The sequence below is a fragment of the Neopsephotus bourkii genome, unplaced genomic scaffold, assembly GCF_033783945.1.
Source record: "Neopsephotus bourkii isolate Nb327-2 ecotype Australia unplaced genomic scaffold, CSIRO-AGI_Nbou_v1 NB_1630, whole genome shotgun sequence".
Taxonomy (NCBI): domain Eukaryota; kingdom Metazoa; phylum Chordata; class Aves; order Psittaciformes; family Psittacidae; genus Neopsephotus; species Neopsephotus bourkii.
Genome location: NW_026902105.1, coordinates 5,574,692 through 5,587,883, shown reverse-complemented (window position 1 = coordinate 5,587,883; position 13,192 = coordinate 5,574,692).

Below are 13,192 nucleotides of genomic sequence, written 5' to 3'. Positions count from 1 at the left end.
GTGTCCCTGCCCATGGCAGGGGGGTTGGAACTAGATGATCTTAAGGTCCTTTCAAACCCCAAGTATTCTATGATTCTAAAATAATAGTTGTTATGTGGAGGAGCTTTCTGTTAGGGTGAAGTCTGCACTGCAAGGTGCACTGTTGCACTCCCTGTTTATTTCAGTGAGAACCCCCATGCAATCTTTTTCATGGCCCAGGTCCACCAACGTCAAAATTTAGAGGTAGTAAACAGGGAGTTGGTAAGTGTTCAGGTGTATTCCTGTGTTACAGTGCACGCTACATCCTCTTGTGTTGTCATTGTGTACAAGAACCAAATGATGGGGACATACCCTTCTAGATTGAAGAAGGTGAGAGAGCTGCACTTTCTTCTCTCTCTCCCTCAACCCAGGGGTGCATTTTGCAGGAGAGTGAAGGAAAAGAGGAAGGATTTTGTCCGTATGTATGTCCTGTGTCAAAAGTGGCTCCTCATTAATGGAGGAGTAGATCCTGTGAAAGTAACAAATAAGGCTGATGCCTTTTATTTCAGTTTGCTGTGCTTTGTTTCTGTAATGGACATTATTACCACTATAACTTATGAATTTCCTTGCCTTCTGTCAATTTATAGTTTCTGTTCTTGGTATGCAGATTAGATGAACTTGAAGCCTGCAGTCAATCACACATTAGCATGTAATAACAAGTTGTATTTTAAGTTAACACATTTTGTGCTACCAGTCCTATGTGCCATTCATAACAGCTCTCTGGAGATGTGATGAGATCTGTTTCCCCTCCTCCCCATAAAATGCGTTTGCATTTCTAGTATGGATAAAGGTCAACAAGGTCAAAAAACAACTTAGCTGCAGTATTTGAGGGAGAATCAAGTATCAAGTACAGGTTTTGGTCGATAAATTCAAACTCAACGTTCAGTGTTACTTTGTTTGGAGAAGCATTTGCTGGAGTCTTTTATTTTTCTGCCCCTTTTAAAAAAAGGTTAATTCTGAGAAATCATTTTCTTTTAACAAAGTTGTTTATCATGATGTGGTAGCTGGGTATTGATTAAAATATGATGATAGAGTCAATTAACATGTTCAGATGTAGACCTGGAAAATATTTAGCTATAATCTTTACTGATCTAGGCAAAATATCCTTTATAAACCATGACAGTGTTAAATTGGCACTTGCAAGGAATTGTCAAGAACAAGACAAGAAACTCGACTTTAAAAAATCAAATCATTTTAGAGTCACTTTTATTATGGTATGATGAATGTACATGATCCACTATTTTTTCTTAATGTATTAGTTGTATTCTGCATGTGCAAGAGTTGTGTGTGCACATTTGTGTTTTCATTTACACCTATGTATGCACACACCTATAGACATTCATACTGCCTTAAAGTATTGGGGAAGATGGGTGAATTCCAGACAGTAACTTTTTACACACAGCAAAGCATAGATTCTTCATTAACCTCATTAACCTGATCACAAGTCTGTCTGTTGTGAAGCCAGCAGTCTGACCTTAAGCATAAGTATTTTGCTGCATGGTAAAACACATATTTACACTTGGGAGTAAGTTCTTGAATGTGAAGAAATCCTGATTCAAGGGCCTCTTGGAATCTGTATGGTCGTTTTTGTTTGTCATCTTTATTGTTTAAGTTTTCCCATGCATGATGTTGTCCCACATCAAAAAGCAAACACCTCTAAGTCTGGCATAGATGTGTTGTAATGTCATGATAACTGCTTTGTGTGAAAACATCAGTTATGAATCCTTTTTTTTCCTCTGCTGAGGATTTAATATCTGATGCCTCATATTGCATTATGCCCAAACTTAAAACAGTTCAGAGGTCAAGTACTGAGCAGATGCCTCAAGTTGGAAGAAATGATGCAGGAGTAATGCGTGTTTATTTTTATCAAAACTAATGAGATTTTGTGGGAAAAGAAGTAAGATCCACTGAATACTAATTCATTCACTTTATCACTGAAATTGCTGCTGATTGACCTGTAATGATTTTTCTCTTTGAAGCTGTTCATTCTGCCTGTTGCATGTATCTTTAGGTCTGGCCCTAAGGGCTCCTGGGAGACAATGAGTTTCTGAACCACGGCATGTTGCTTTCACACCCTTTCTGGGCCATCTCTCTCTTCCTTCTCTATTTTAATGGAGGCAACTTTTGTGCCTTTAGCTGTGGTGTGGGTTAGAGTTCCTGTGATGACAGCACAGAGCCCACATTCACAGAAATGCTTCAAAAGCCAGGCCAGGGAAGATGTGCTGCTTTGTGAGCTGTTTTGATTTTCTTCCCATTAAGATACCTGAGAGGAAACAGGGTGTATGATTGTTGTCAGCTAAGGAAAACATTCAGAGAAAGCTGAGGGTATTTTTTAATAAATTGAGTATCATGTGTGTTTATATGTATGAAAACATGCACAGAAGATGAGGAGAGAAGCGAGCCATATGGCAGCGGGTTGCAAATGGCTGTACTGCTTAGGGAAATTAATAACTCTAAGCATTGATATATATGAGCCTGCTGGGGTTCAGACGTTCGTATGCTGGTGCTTTGAGAAACTAGCTGAATCAATAAACAAACATTTGGAAGCCAAAAATACCCAAGCCAGCATACAGCTTAAAATTCAGAGAAGGAGCCCTTAAAAAGGACTTTAAAAAGAAGAAAAAAAAGTCTGGACTTCTGCTATGACTTGAAATATAGGTAAGATTAAAAGGGGCTTGCTTATTTTTATAAATTTGTAGATAGTATCTGTTTCCAGATGTTTTCAGTTTTTTTCTATCTTAAGCTCTAGAATGATTTTATTAATATCAACATCAGTAACTTCTTGAATTACTGAAGCAGAGCCATTCCAAATTCCTTTAGACCCATCAATCATGCTTACTCAATGACTTCAAAATACATTCTTTCTCCTTTTAGAGAAAGGTTTTTATATGAGATTCCGTCCTTTCTTCTGGGTCTTTTCTTTGGCAGAAAACCCAAACTTTTATCAGAAAAGGAAACTGTGCAGAGGTAATTTCAAAGTAAAGATGTCTGGAGCTGTCTTTTCAGGACATATATCCATGGCAACAGGGCATGTCAGAAGATCACTGACTTGGGATTTATGAGTTCTTGTAGCAACATCTTTGTTTTCTCTTTGAGACAGAAAAGAAAAATTAGGTTGAAAACCTGATTCTTCCTTTTGCCTAACGTGGCCTGTGCTGGTTCCTCTCTCTAGAATCCCATGAGCAGTTAGCCTTTCTGAACACCTCAGGAGGGATGTGGCTGATGTTGCTGTTGGGGCTTATGTTCATAAGCACTTTTTTACGCATGTCCATCGTCTGGCTTTTTATTTTTGAGGGGTTTGGTTTTCTCTTGGGAAGCAGATGCAGGATGTATTTATCTGCAGGTGAAATAGCTGCACACATCCATCATCCATCATGATGGATGTGTGCATTCCCTTTCTACCTGTATGCTTTTACCCGAAGTTCTTAGTTGTCCTGTCCACAAAATACTCAGTGGTCACCCTATCCAGATGCCATCTCCTGGACAAGACTTGGCCAGCAGACAGCTGCTTGGTAGCATGCATGGCCTGCTGAGGAGTTACCAGTCAGGATGAGTGTCACAGCTGGGTTGTATGCTGAGTTCTGAATTTTACTGTAATCAAGAGAGAGATTCATGTCCGTCTCAACCTCAAAAGCTTACCTCTTGTAAGCTGTCAAGTAGGGACTGCAGCAAGTCAGGGATAAGGCAGACATGATTTAAGATGTGATGTCTTCAGTATAGAAGGAGCTTTGGTCAGACAATTAGAATTTAGATGGTCATAAGGATTCTGAAAGAGGTTCTTTGTTGCTGCAACCTTATTTTTTACGCACATGATGTTACCAGCCAGCTTAATGTTTTGAGATGCTTTGTTGCCCCTGAAGCCCATGAACTTAATAACCTGGTGATCTCCACAGCAAACTTTAATGACCCCAAATCCATTAGAAATCTTCAGGTTAGCAATGTGAAAACATAAGTCAAAATACAATATGGGCAGAAAGCTATTGCTGGTAAGGATATGACATAAATCATCAACTACTTGATTCAGTTCATTCTATCAATACGGATCTCACTTCTTTTGCTGATAAGGCTTTTGTCTGGTTTTCACTTGCAAGTAAATATTGGCAAGTTCAGGACTTCGCATGATCAGGTGTTTGGGATCAGGGTTTTTGTGAACTACTCTATACACTTAGTTCTATATATAAATAGAAGTTACTTATCTACCACTTCCTGAGGTTTAACATGTAGGATGAATTACAGCTTTACACTACTTTCCATTTTTGCCAATTGGCTGTTTTGGTTTGGTTGGTTCCTATTTATGCAGAGCCATTTATTTATGGTGCTTGCTGATAAATAAGAAATTGGTGTCTTACTTGTCAGAGATTGTTTTTTATTTCTCTTGCTTTTATGTTTTTAACAGTGGTATGTGGAACCATGACACATTTGCTGGCAACGGGGGCACTGTTTTGCCATACATCTCATGCTAAATTGTATTGGGCTGGATTTTCTCCTGGGCTGAAATGCTATTGACACAGGATGACACAAAGATCCCAAAGGGAAATGCTAAAGTTAGCTGGTTTTCTAGCTGCATTGATGTTGTTGGAGATGAGCAATGCCTAGGTGATAGTGAGTCAGCTGGAGAAATGGAGGTATGGGTTGCCTTTCCCCTCACATATGATGGCTCAGACACACCTGGAACAGAGCTTTATGCCAGATTATGGTGCTTTACAGCAGCTAAGATTTCTCCTCCTGGAAAGGATTCAGATTTACTCATTTACAATCAGGCTTAGTCCTCCTAGGATGCGGTAAAAGGAAAGCTGAGGACCTGGCTATAGGCCAGCATCATTAAGAGATGAGCTCTGGAGTTCATCACTGCAGCCACACATGAAAGAAAGAGGAAGGGCTGTTTGACAAATACCAGGGGAAGTAAATTAGTTGCTTGCTTTCTCGGTAAATTACATTTTAAAAGGTATTTGTTTTACAGTATGAAACATTTCTTAGTAAAGCTGTTGTTCTTATGGCGAATACCCAACTCCGTCGTAACTGAAGATGTACTAAAATCTGTGCCATGAATGGGGGCTGGAGAATCTCCATCAATCATTCATGTTGAACAGCACTTTTAAAACTTCTTTACATTCACTTTGAAAGCTGAAAATGCAGCTCTTATGGAAAGCTCTCTTCTTCAGTATGTTGGGCACCATACATAGACCTGCCCTGTCCCTGCTGCCATTGCTGTGGAGCCAGAGGCATCCCTCGCGGCTCTGTCCTGCCCCCGAGACCCTCACCCAGACCTGCAGGTGTGGATTCGTTCAAAGGGGTACTTCAGGTAGGAGGAAATTTTCCTTCTCTGCACTCAGAGCAGGAGAAATACTGAAGGCAGACAAATCCTGGACATGATGTTTGTGGTTTTCATGTGCTTTTACTGACAGCAAACCAGCTCATGAGAGCTCTCTTCAGCCCAGTGCTCATCCAGATAGCTTTGCCTGCCTGGGGAGGTTGCACCTGCGGTAGGGCAGTAGAAAGACCTGAGGGGAGAAGAAAGAAAAGACCAATCCTTCCTGAGAAGCAGCACAAAAAAGGAGATATTTTACATCCTAGAAGTATCACGTCTGTAGGAATGAAAACTATTACCCCTCTTTCTGTGACCCTGGGAATGGCTCAAGTTGACAAGTTTTTTTCTATTGCTACATCAAACAAGATGAATCACATCTACCTGGTTTATTCTCTCCCTCCTTTTTACATCTTTTTATCCCCAAAAGAAAACTGGCGTGTTTTCTGTGGTATGCTCAGTGACACAGACTATACCCAGCATGTTGCACACTAGCCATTCACTCTCCACAAGAGAAACCTTTGATCCTTTAATGTGACATGGCTTTCAAGTACCATTTGTAGTTGTTGCTCACTGAACTTTTGGGAGATAAATACTTTTCAAGAAATGTAAATCTCAGCTTGATTACTCTCTCAGAATGAGAAGTTAGTTTAATTTTGCTTGGTTTCCTCTGTTGACTGATTTCAGTTCAACAGAGACATGAAGAACCCCACAAAATAGATTTTCTACAAGTTTTATCAAAATAAACTGCTGGGAAAAGGAAAGAACCCCTAAAAATACTGCAACTGAGGCAAAGGTATCAGTCAGAGCTACCTTCCTCTCACACCAGTATGAGGAATTCCCTCACAGAAATTTCTGGGGAACAAGACTGATTTCCTTATTCTTAATGTGTGGAACAGTGTGTTTCCAAGAGTGTGTGTATCACTAAAACCTTAGTAATGAGGCACAGTCTGTGTCCAGGCCTGAGTGTGACTGAATTTGCAGACACAGTGTGGAAGTGATGAGGATGGAAAGGGCTGCTGAACGATATGGATTTGTACTGGAGGTGAGTTTTTAAAAGGGTGATGGTGCAGATTAGCTGTAACTGGCTTGAATTATCAGCTGGTAAAGTGGAAATCTTAGCAACCCCTCATTTGATAAGATATCCTGAGGCCCAATCTAGCCCAGGAGGTGGATCTGCCTGCATGAAACTCACCTTTTGTGCCAGTGTGTTGGCACACATATGGGAGAAGATTCAGCTGGGCAGGAACTCACACATGTCGTGTAACACTGAGAACAAAAAGGGGAATAACTCACATGGGCAGAACCTCTGTCATAGACATGTAACTCCATCCCCCCTGTTGTATATGCTGGCACATCTGAAATGCAACAGGATTTTCAGGTAAGGACTAGAAACCAACAGTTCCTATGCTTTGATTAGGGCTTGGCTAAACATAATGAAGAAAAAACGCACACTGAAGTGCCCAAGCACTCTTAATTTAGATGGCTTGCCTTTATTTACTGGGTGTGAGAGTGGGACCCCCCACACAACAAAACCACCCCCACCCCCCCCACACCCACCCCCCAACCCAAACCAAACACACCAACACACACAAACCCACACCAAAAAAAACAACAACAACACCACCAACAAAACCACACCACCACCCCACACACCCACCCAAAACACCCCACAACAACAAACAACAAAAACCCACACACCACCCAAAAACACCCACACCCCACACCACCACCAACCACCAAAAACACAAACAAAACAAACAAACAACCAAACAAAAAAAAACACACAAACACCCAAACCCCACCAAAAAAAAAAAACCCCCAAAACAAACCACCCAACACCCAAAACAAAAACAACAGAGAATGAAGAGCTGTTGATGGACTCTAGCTGAGAAGCTTAAGGTCACTGAATGATACCTGCTTAAAATGAAGCCTGCAGATTCTCTTGTGGAGATCATTGGTAACAGCAAGAGAGGGAGAATCACTGAGAAGGTTTAAAGTTCAGAAACTTCTAGAATTCTTTAAAACCTCTGACAGTTGTTAATTGTTTGACCACAGCTGATGAGAACATGCTACCACAGATCCAAAAGCCCATGGTTTTGGACAAGTACCTTCTCACATTCTTCAAGGTCACCATGTCTTCTGGTGCAGTGTAAGCATCATTGTTGGAACAATGATAGGGGTTTATTGGTATGAGTTGAATTAGCAGTATAGTCTGTGTGATATGACTTTTTGTATAATAGAAAGTGATGTGCTGGCAGAGAAATGGAAATGCAAGCCTAACAAAGGCACTGTGGTGCATTCCTACTATTGTAGCGACACATGTGATTCCTCTTTGGGAGAAACGTCAGGCATAGCACAGCACTTTCCCGTGGGACACTGGGTTACAGTGTGTAGGTGCAGGGAAGATCATGTACAACTAACACAAGAATTGTTGCACAATTCTGGTATACCTCCAGGAATTTCTGTATTTGTAAAATCTGTGTCGGAGAATTGGGCTCTAGGCCAGAGGAAGGCAACAACTTCATTACCTAAACGTAGAGTTTGAGAAAAATTCATAAATATTTATGACTTTCAAAAGCTGTCCTGTATAAATGATCTCAACTTCTGGTTGGAGCCTTCCATTGTGTTACCAATCATTTTCTTACTTTGTCCCTTTTTTTGTTCTTATCCTCAACTTCATCATATTTTAAGCACGTGACAGTGGTAGTTAAATGGAGAACACCTCTGGAGCAGACTTGAAGACAAAATTGCAAGCATCTATGGTTTATTGTTCAATTAACAGGTAAATAAGCAGAGAAGCATCAGGAGCTAATATTGTTTAATTTCCTGTTGTGCATGACTGCTGAGGGTGAGAAGAATATGATTTACAATAAAGATACATTATAAAATACATTACAAAGTCATAGTATGTATGGAATAATTAATTTCATGATATTGCTATATTACACTGGATATTGCCTGATCCAGCAGCAGTGTCATACAATATCATCCCAACAATTTGCTTATGCACTGTGATAAGAGTTGAGCCCTAAACCCCCAGTGTTCCAAATATAATTGCCATCATCTGTTTCACAGGTTCCTGTTGCTCTGTGCTACAAGGATGCTTTCATCCAGAAGCAGCTGCCCAGTTAACAGGACACCAGCTCTGTTTTATTCCTGCATGTTCTATACAGAGTACATTTCAATGAGCACTGCAGCAAGCACAGTACTGGGATCTGATGTACCAAGCGGGTGTATGTGACTCAAGTAATAAAGGACTTTATAGAGTGAGCTTCCTGTTAAAGCACCAACTGAAACAGTAAAACTCTGTGCAGATTAGGCAGATCTAAATGAGATCTTCAGAAGTGCAATTTGGGGATTATTTATACTAACGTATGAAGTTATTTCAGTATTGAAAGAGAAAAGACCCATTTGGACCTGAATAAAGAGATAAAAGCATATTAATTTATTTCTGATTTTCTTTTGGACCAGTGGTCTTGGCAGCCTTGGGTCAGCCCAGTAGTGGTTGCAGTTAAGATTGCTATTGGAGGGGTTTCCAGGTTACTTTTACCAAAAGTGTTCTAGACTGCACAGTACAAAACCTCCAGGATGCAAACCATTGTGAAGACCATTGGGAGATCTACCTCTAACTTGTGATCCAAACTAAAACTCTTTTAGGTTCTCTATCTGTTTTTTTAAGTGCCTGAGTTAACATCTGTATTTGAGTTAAGTACCCGTGGTTTTCTCTTTTTACAGTGTAACTGAAATGTAACTGAAAATTCATTTAGATTCCCTTTCATTTATATTTATGTTCTGTCTAAAGAGATCAAATACTTGTTAAAAAATGGCATTTTGAACTCAAAGGAATAAGTCTGATCTTGCCAGATTTATTAATAGTTTGAGGGTTGGGTTTTTTTTCTGTTTTTGTGATGCTAAATTTTCTTTGAAAAAAATGTTATCAACAGAGATGAAATACAGGGGCACTCCTTCATGGTTATAGTTGGTAAATTTTGGTGTTCACCTAAGTAAAAATAACTTCTACTTTTAACTGAGCTACTGTGGTCATACTTATGGTCATAGTATCAATGAAATGGAGAATAACCTTAATGTCAAATATGACAAGTACGTGCATCAATCCAATGTGGAGCAGTTTCAAAGCTTGAAGATTTCATGAATCTTTAGTGGTGTCTGTACAGTATAGAGATTCACTGGAGCCAGTCTGAATTAATAGATCATAGAATCATAGAATAGTTAGGGTTGGAAAGGACCTTAAGATCATCTAGTTTCAACCCCCCTGCCATGGGCAGGGACACCTCACACTAAACCATGTCACCCAAGACTCCATTCAACCTGGCCTTGAACACTGCCAAGGATGGAGCATTCACAGCTTTGGGCAACCCATTCCATTGCCTTGCCACCCTTACAGTAAAGAACTTCCTCCTTATATCCAATCTAAACTTCCCCTGTTTAAGTTTGAATCTGTTACCCCTTGTTCTGTCACTACAGTTCCTAATGAATAGTCCATCCCCAGCATCCCTATAGGAGGCCCCCTTCAGATACTGGAAGGCTGCTATGAGGTCTCCACGCAGCCTTCTCTTCTCCAGGCTCAACAGCCCCAACTTTCTCAGCCTGTCTTCATACGGGAGGTGCTCCAGCCCCCTGATCATCCTCATGCAACTATGTTCATGTTTTGTGTCTTCTGAAGTGAACGTCTTGGTTATCCCCATTTGCTGCATGCAGTTTGGTTCTCGCCATAGAGTGAACGTGGAAAGGACTGGTTTATTTCAGATCTGTAGCACAGCTGTGCTACAGGACCTCACGTGGTGTGCTTGAACTGCTATTGAGTCTTGAACTGCTTGAACTGCTATTCAGTCCATGGGACCAGACTAGAGCTAGTCCTAAAGAAGCTCTCATATAATATGAACGTCAGGTCCTCAGGAGCTCCTATTACATCACAGACACAAAATCAGCTCAGTGCGTTATAGCTGGACTGATTCCCAAGTCAAATAAAGCTGCTTGGTGCCACACATGAAGGAAAAAATATGGCTGAGAAAAATACATAAATGCAGACAGCCTTCCATCAGAGTAACTTGGCCTATTTTAATAAATTCTCTAGAGCCTGTAGCTGAAGATCCCTCTACTAGTATAACTACTGAATGTATGTACAGTCTATTGCAAATGTGTATTTAATCTCTGGTGCAGATTTAAAATCCTCCCTGCGGGTCAGTTACAGTGTTTTGTTAACTTAAAAATTATGCTCAAAAATAGCCCACGTAGAGCATCTCTGATGGAAATGAGGATAATTTTTGTCATGTTCAACACACTCTGATGCTAGTACCCCTGCAGATGATAGATAGGAAGATAATTATATTGTTATATTTAAATCTAGCTTTCTCTACATCAAATCTCAATTTGTTCCACCTCTCCTTATGGGTCCCTGGTTTTTAAGCTCTTGTCATTGCTAGCACTCTACTCAGATTCTTGATTTGTCTACATCTTTCTAAAAGTTCAGGGTCTAAAAGCAGACAGTGTTTTAGCTGAGGCATTCCTAATGTTGCTGAGACACTGGAGGTTGCTCATGAGGGAAGAAGCTTTTCAATTAATTTTGTATTACATTATGTTGTTCCTTCTAGAATCAAAATCCTTGGCTGGTTAATGAGGACATCATTCTAGACAGCGTCAAAAACACTTCTGAATTTCAGACATAAATGTAGCTCTTTTTTTTTCTCCTAAATGACTTTTTACAGAAGCATTTTGGTTCCTGTTTTGTTATCTGGTGATATCTATAATTTCCAGTGCCACCTTCTTCCCTTCTAGTAAAAGATAGGCATCGTATCTAGTTTCTCTTGTTCCTCCTGGATCTTTATACACGAAAAGATCTGAATCAACAAAGGTTGAAACAGAGAGGAAGCAGTATAAAAAGCTGTCTTTTTAAAGTGCTAAGCTGTTTCAAAGTAACCAGCCACAGTTCTTTATACAGGGATCCTTATAATGGCATTTGAATAAAACTGTGTTCATAGTTGTAAATTCTATTACCTGTTCACTCATAAACCCACAGAGCCTCTTGCTCTCAATCCAGTGAAAGTCGAATGCCACTGCCATGGGAAAAATCTTTGTCTCATCAACATCTGTGGGGATTATGCCACATGTGTGAGTGTTTTACTCCCTTTTTGTTTAATGAAGATACATCCGGCATCTACATTTCTTCTTGCCCCTAAAGCTCCCTAAAGCTCATGTATTCTGTTTTGACAATGTTTATCCTGAAGTCAGCTTTTCCTGCCTTTCAGAAATGATAATTGGCAACACAATTTTCTCTCAAGGATGGGAATTTGAGGGGGAAGTGTCTTATTTTATCTTGGTCAGCAGATTAACCTGGAAATTGTTTGAACCTCAGCATGCTTCACACAGCAGGGAAAAGGGGGTTAGCACTGCAGTAGGGTAAGAATATGCAGATCATCTCCCATAATCCTGAGAAAAGGGGATTTTTATTTAAATTAGCGTGTTTATGTCAACACAGAGACAAGTGCCAGGCACAGATAGCCAAGCTGACTTAAAAAAAATCAAGCTCTAGAACAGAAAATACCACAGGTATATCCATGGTATGCATCCATGTTACTCTATGTGTGATTCTGCATAAAGAACCTACTTGAAGCTACTATATCTATCTGAATGACATTTGCCACCAGTCTGGGTATTTTAGCACTGCACCCTAGTATGATCTGACACCACGCAGCCTATTAAGTTGTTTAGATCGTAGGAAAATGTTAAATGGTAGGTGTATAAACTTCCCTGTGTAGTTCTGGGAGTCAGACATTTTGGATATCTAGTTCTGCTTTAAATCTCACTTAATTTTTGGATCTGAACATGTCAATCAAAAGTCCTGTACTTGAAGCTGGAGAGTCAGAGGGAGATTACTCTGGAGTCATACATGCTCAGACTCTGAAAGGAAGCCACTTTTAGAGCCCAGTTCATGGGACAACCTTAATACTTGCTGCCCAGTGATGATAAATTAGTCTTGTAAAAGACTCAGAATTGAAAAGCAATTCACAACTACCAGGCATTGCTGATAAAAATTACCAAGTCCACCATTACTCTGCTATTTATTATGACTGAAGCAAGTGCACCTGGATCATATGGATTTATTTGTAATCCTTCCTGGCTGAAACAGATGGGGTCTCTGGGAAGCAGAGACACTATTCAACAGACATCTTCCCCCAGCTTTGGTTTCCTTGTAAAGCTAAACTTCTGATGAGGGAAACCAAATCCTAACTTAAAGCCTAGATACTTGTGGGCTCTTTAGTGCTTCCTCTCTAGCTTGACAGAGTCTTCAAGCTGATAATACTTAAACATTTTGCAAATTAGGCCCTGAGTATCTTGTTTTCTGCAGGAGAATATTCAATTTTAATTATTCAGCTGAACATGAAAGTGTGCCTAGCTCTAAGCAACCAGATAGTCCGCAGTTCTGATTAGGCACCCAAACAGAATCGTTCTGTAGCTTTTGATTCTCTTTGAACTCATCCAGTTAGGAAGAGTTTCTAGTTCTAATGCAGAAAGATTACATTTGCAATAAACTTAGGGCAAATCCTTGATTTGAAAATGCCAGACATGAAGGCCTACTTCCTCTTCTCAAGAGACTGGATGTCCTCTGGCACATTTGATGCTACATCATGGAGACTTAAATATGTTGGCTCTGTTGTAGAGAAAGCTGCAGTAGTTTTTGCTGTAGGAGATTAATCTGTTGAGGTTGAATTTGTTATAGGCAATCACACCATAATTCTAAATGTTCTAGAAATGACACTAGAAATTCCAGTTGGCATTTAGTGCTGCATTCAGTGCTGCCTCCATTAAGGGTCTTCAAAAGTTCAAATTTAGTTACAGATTTTTGTT